Here is a 6,549-nt window from a genome sequence, read left to right on the forward strand (position 1 = left end):
AAATGAAGCCTTTGGGGAAGTGGACTTAAAATAAACACAGGAGAAAAATGGGTAAAAAAACAAGGAAATAACGGGAAAGGTGGGAGGGAGGGAGGGAGGAGGGAGCCTGGGTAGCTTTTCTGTTTCGGGTTCTAGAGAGAAGTGAGAGCCTCTCTCTCTATGAAAATGGGAATGTTACAATGTACCCAAAGCTATCAAATATGCTCATGTAGCATTACACTTGGCATGCCATGTTGTAATTGTTTTTTTAAAAGATTGAATTTTAAAAAAAAAAATTCTAAACTAACAAAAAATTATATTTAAAATACATCTCATTCTATAAAATATATCATCAAAACCCACTTTTTTTTTTAATTTTACGTAATGACTTTTACAATTTATCACTTTTAATATTTGCAATGTTTCTCCATAAAAAAATGTCATATAATTATGTCTTACACAAAATAAAAATTTAAAAGCCAAAAAAATATTAAAAATAAAATATAAATAAATAAAAAATGAGATTATGTTAAGAGAATATTAAAAAAGTATATATATACTTATGTTTTTTCTATCTAGCATATTTGCAATATCTTTATATCTTTCAATATGTTTAATATTCCCTATTAATGTGATTGTAATATCACTACAAGAAAAACGGCATTTTGCGACCAATTTATAGCAACGAAAAGATTATTAGCAACCAAATTTGGTTGCTAATAATCTTTTCGTTGCTATAAATTGGTCGCAAAATGCTGTTTTTCTTGTAGTAAATGTGTCTAATATCCACACTCTAAATGATAGAAATAACCTAAATAAAAAAATGAAAATCAGAAAATGAAAACAAAATGATTGTATTAAGAGTTTTTGTTCACACACTTGGTTTCTTAAACAATGATGTAGGATGCCACTATACAAGGAAATAATAAAAATTTTGAAAGAGTTATAAAATATTTATGAGAGTTGTAAATTTTGAATTTTTCTAGTTTCATGTGTTTTGCACTTTACATTGCCTCAACCAAAATTGCTGCATATATAAATACATACATATATATATATATATACTCGGAAAGTTTACATTTTATTATGATGAGTAAACGATAAGGGCACACCCAAATGGATATATATAATATTTTTGTGACTAAAATATTTCTCATACTTAATAATTAGTTGGTCATTGATTCAAAGGGATTTAGGATATATATGTTAAATAGTTTCAACCTTATGCCTTGGGTAAAGTCCATGCACTAAGATATAGTTTCAAGATTGATTGACCTCCACGAAGGTTGAGGGCGACGCAAGAAGGATATAGGATTCACTCTCAGCCTGGCCCGAATCGAAATAAAAATGTGACAGATGTCACAGATCTGTAACAATCTGCTCAAATATGCTGGATGGGTGTTATAAGTAATTGAAATATATATATATATATATATATATATATATATATATATATATATATATTTAATAGGCCATAGATGTATCTCGACACATTAAATTATTTAAGGGTTTTTCATCAGTCAAGAAGTAGCCAGCAGGGGGAAAAAAGTAAATCACCCTAGACATATTGTTAAGAAAAGAAACTCCCACGTACATTTTGTATTGGGAACAGCTTCTATAACGCCCATGTTTGACGGCCTTAATTAGTTGACCGTTGGTCAAAAATTTTTTTATTTAATAATTAAAGAAGTGATTTTAAATATATTGATGTATTTTTTTTATTTTTTAAAAATATTTAAATATATTAAAAAAATATGAAAAGAAAAAAGAAAAAAAAAATGCCTCGGCGGCATAGTAGCCCAATCCTTTTGCATTACATTTTACCCACTCCATTGTTACCACTTAATTTAATTTCAAGTCCACTAAAGGCATATATATAGGTTAGGGCAAAAAATAGGACAACTACAGGTACATCAAAGTAGGTATGGTTGAGTAGAGAAACCAGCAACCTCATCTGCTCCAATAAATAATGGTTGACAGGCAAACGAGTCCAACAATGTAGACAAACACTTTACATGCAATTAACAACCCAAAATATTAAATTGAACCCTAGTTTATTGAATTGGGAATAATGTCATGTCTTTAATGTCCAAATCATGAATGGGTGATATGCGAAAAACTGAGGTTTGATCAGCCTGGCCTTTTTCTATCAAACAAACAAGCCCAAAAAGGTAAAAAAAAATGAAACTTTTACTCTTTTCCCAATATTCATTATGTCTGCATATTGGACTCCAAAATGCTAACTAGCTAGCTGAAGTCCACCTTACAATACAGTGCTGTTCAAAACCTTAACAATTCACTTCAAACTTGGCCCATTTTTTTTTATTTTTTATTTTTGTCAATTTAATTAGCAGAAGCAGATCAAGCCCAAACCCCAACCCTTTTTGTTTTTGTCAATTTAATTATCAGAAGCAGATCAACCGCCCCCCCCCCCCCCCCCCCCAAAAAAAAAAAAAGGGAAAAGAGACGAGGGACAAGGGGGCGGGTTAAATGATATGCTGAATGCCGTACGTTGCCTTTGCTTAGGCACAAAAGGAAGTCTCTGATCATCACATGTTGGTTGCAACTGATCAGGACTACAGTAAGGCTGGGAGAAATTGAGGGCCAACAACCCTAAACGTATAAACTTATCTATTATTGCCTTCAAAGGCATCATAGCCATCGTACGTTATGATCATTTGATAGATTGCTTGTAGTTTTCCAACAGTACTGTACTGTCCCAATTCATCATATAATTATAATCTTGTAAATTAGTCCAATCTGGTTAGCAATGTTCATAAAAGAAGAAATGAAGTGGCAGATCGATCAGCTCCCCACCTAACAGAAAAGGAAAGCAGGAAGAAAAAAGTTGTACGGTTCAGATTTTGCAAGTGAGAAATATATGGTTCTGTAACATGACCTGTTTGATTTTAGGAATCATATATGCACGGGTTGTCATAAGGCCATGGTTTCCTACATCATTATATCAAAATGGGCCCTTCTCCCGTTGTGCACAATGTCTTGTGTGGGACAATCCCAAGTTCTCTCAACTGTAAATTTACTAAAACCATGGCAGTTCAAGTTGACTGGCCTGCATAAAATTAGCTCTATTCAAGTTAGCATTATTATTAGCAACCATTTTTTCCTACATAAATGTTGAAATTGTATCAATAGATCAGAAATTATAAGCAGTATATATATGAGGATGGGAATGAAACCCGAACACAATTAACATTCAATTGTACACAATATATCAGCGTTTCAAGTATGAGTGAAAAGCTTAAATCGAAAAGATCTCGAGTGAGTGAGAGTGATTGACGCACCCATGCTCTAAGGCTAGAGCAGAAAGTAGGGACCTCCAGAGGCAGTGCTGAAGCTATAGACCATATTAGCCATGAATATTGATTGTTGAGTAGTGTCGATAGGAATCATCAAAGAAGATCGAAGACTGTGAGATCGAGAAGCAATCGAGTTACACGCAATAAATGGCTTTTCCTTTCCTATCACTTTTGTAGTATTAATGCTAGCTTTCTCAACAAAAGTCATGGTTGCTCAAGTTGCAATCACATAAAACTTGGATTTATAAGTTGATTGAAAGAGGTGAATTTAATTATTTAGTTTATATTTTAACATCTCCTTATGTGTGGATTAAATTCTCCCTTATTAGTCATCATGATTCCCATATGTAAAATATTTTATCAAAATTCGTGAAGTATGTAGTCGGCGATTGAATTTAAACCTCTACCTCTAATATTACTGTTTAATTTAAATCATCATTTGTCTAATAAAACTTAAATTGATTGAATTTGGCGAATTCAGTTGTTTACTCTATATTCTATAGAAGAGTAATAATGATGATTAGAGATCGAACTTCAGTACTACTCTTTGCATATATACGGCCAAACCTCAATATTTGAAATTAACATGGATGAAATTCTATCACCAGAAAATTTACACAAATTTTTGTAAATATATATGTTATGATGTGTAATGAGGGACTGAACTGAATCCAATCCATCAATCAAACTAACTAAGACTTTGGTAAATGTAAATAAGGATTCTAGCATAAAGACTAAATAGAGCGTATATATGAAATTATAAATGGATTTTATCATGAGTAATTATTAAGTACTATTGGAATTTGAATTACAAAATATATTGTGAGATGACAAGAGTACCGCATCGTCTATATTTCAAGAAATTCACCTAATAATTTTTCTTTTATCATGGTGGTTGGCATTGGACATTAAGAGCAGTCGCATCATAACTCTCCCGTACATGTAACATGATCTGCTGCAAACATAACCCAACTTCACATGGATATAAAGAGTGACCGGCTTACTGCACACCTTGATGATATTTCATTGCTTTAACTCACTGAAATTCTGGTGCAATTTACTATGATAATGAGTAAAAGGAAAACCCACTGTAAAGGACCTTGACCCCCAAGGGAAAAGACTAGAAATCTAAATAAATTAACTGACAGTCGATCAGAACTGATGTTTAATTGGCTCATGACCTCCGACCACAGTATTCTTGATCCACGCATTCTACCTACTAAATTTAATACTAGGATAGCTGTGAATTATAAGGATCATGAGTTGTGTTCCCAAAAATAAGAAAGTTTGATGGATCGGAATCTTTCGAAACGTAGAACATGTTCTGCATCAGTGTAGGGTCCCCCCATATTGGCCACTTGCAGGCAGGCCAGGTCAGTGAAGAAATAATCATCAGGGCGTTGCTTCTGACTTTCGACTGCAGAAACCTGAAAAGAAAAGGATGGAAACGACGGGGGGTTGGGTTTGGCGATTGAATAATAAGAACTTTAATTTGGAATTCCAAGCCCACATAATGGCCCATTAATTTCACTGTTTATAATATCAGTTGTTATCAAACTAGAAGTAGTGCCAACTTTAGGCCACATTTGGTGATCATTTCTTATTTCAACAAACAAACAAGCATATTTTGATATTATTCATCCTCATTTTAATCATTATATATCATTTTATTATCATCTTTTGTTATGATATATATTATATATATTTAATTTTTTAAGTTAGACCTCAATTTATGTTGGTCTTCTGTTGCATGGGTTCATAATATATATAGGGGTCATGCTAGGTTACCGCCCAACAATGATCATATGGTGTGCCGCCTAGCACAATTTGGAAAAACATTTTATTCTTTTTTTTTCTATTTTTAATATATTTAAATATTTTTAAAAAATAAAAAAATATACTAATATATTAAAAATTACATTCTTAATAATTAAGTAAAAAAAAAAAAAAACTGATGAGCGGTACACTGAAGCGGTACACTTAGGCGGCACACTGATTTCCTTCCCTATATATAGAGAGAAGTGTTTGGTTTCTAAATTCCAATTTTTTACTGATCACTTTGTTTTTTGGGTTCAGTGCATGGTTTTTTAGCAGAAGAATAAGAAACAATTGTATTTAATTACTTTAAATCTTTCTTACACAAAACAGATAAAGGGGAATTTAATTACTTCGGTTAGGCCATACACTAAAAAGAAAAAACGATTAATATTTGTAACAAAAATGATTATTTTTTTTAGAATAAATTTATTTTAATAGAAAATTATTATTTTCGTTATAAATAACTGATCACCGTATAATCTTTTTTTAGTGATAGAATATTGGGCGAGCAATATTAATATTTCCACGTCGATCAAATTAGTCAGCGTCTTCAATCAAAACGCGCGGATAAATTAGTGCCGACGTAGACTTATCATGATCATGAAACTGAGATCAAATAGCTAGGGATCGAGAATATATATAATAGCAAGAAGACAGAATGATATGTCTGTCTTCCACTTCTATCAATAAGAAAAGCATGGATCGGTGGATATTTACAAGAATTTTCAAAAAGCAAGTCCTGCATGCATGCATGGACTGCAATATTTCTCTTTGCTCTATGTATATCTAACTATGTGTCGGTAGCTTTCTGCATGCATGCATGTATGTATGCATGGTAATTCCTCTAAAAACCATGGTAATTACTCACAGCTAGCTTTCAAACTCAAGCAGGCTGATTTGTCCTATGAATCACCCACTTTATATGTATAATTAATTGGCCTGCAGCTCGCTAGCTAGCTAGGCCCCATGCATGGAAATTGCATAAAGACCACTCATGCAATCAATTTATAAAGACGTGCTTAATCATCCAGATGGCCGGAGCGTGTTAAACATGCAGTAGTTTTTTGGTCCCGCGCATCCTGCATGCATGCATGCATGGTACATGTGTGTGTGTGTGTGTATATGGACAGGACGTTTAAGTTTTGAAAAAATGGGATCTGGTTAGGTTTGAAGATAATATATGCATGTGAACACAAGGCCGGCGGGGATGGATGAATTCTCAAATATAAAGTACTTGCAAAGACGTACGTGTCTAGCTTTCAATTTTCAAGCAACATGAATTCAATTCAACTCGGTGAAGTTCTTTATTAGTTTGATCAACATATATACAATTCAAAGTTTCAGTGGTATATGTATGATCCATTCAAAGATATCCAGCCTCGATCGACGTCAAATTTAGCACAGATTAGGCCACAATCATATGATTAAAAAAGAA

This window comes from Carya illinoinensis, chromosome 11 (assembly GCF_018687715.1).
Source record: "Carya illinoinensis cultivar Pawnee chromosome 11, C.illinoinensisPawnee_v1, whole genome shotgun sequence".
NCBI lineage: Eukaryota > Viridiplantae > Streptophyta > Magnoliopsida > Fagales > Juglandaceae > Carya > Carya illinoinensis.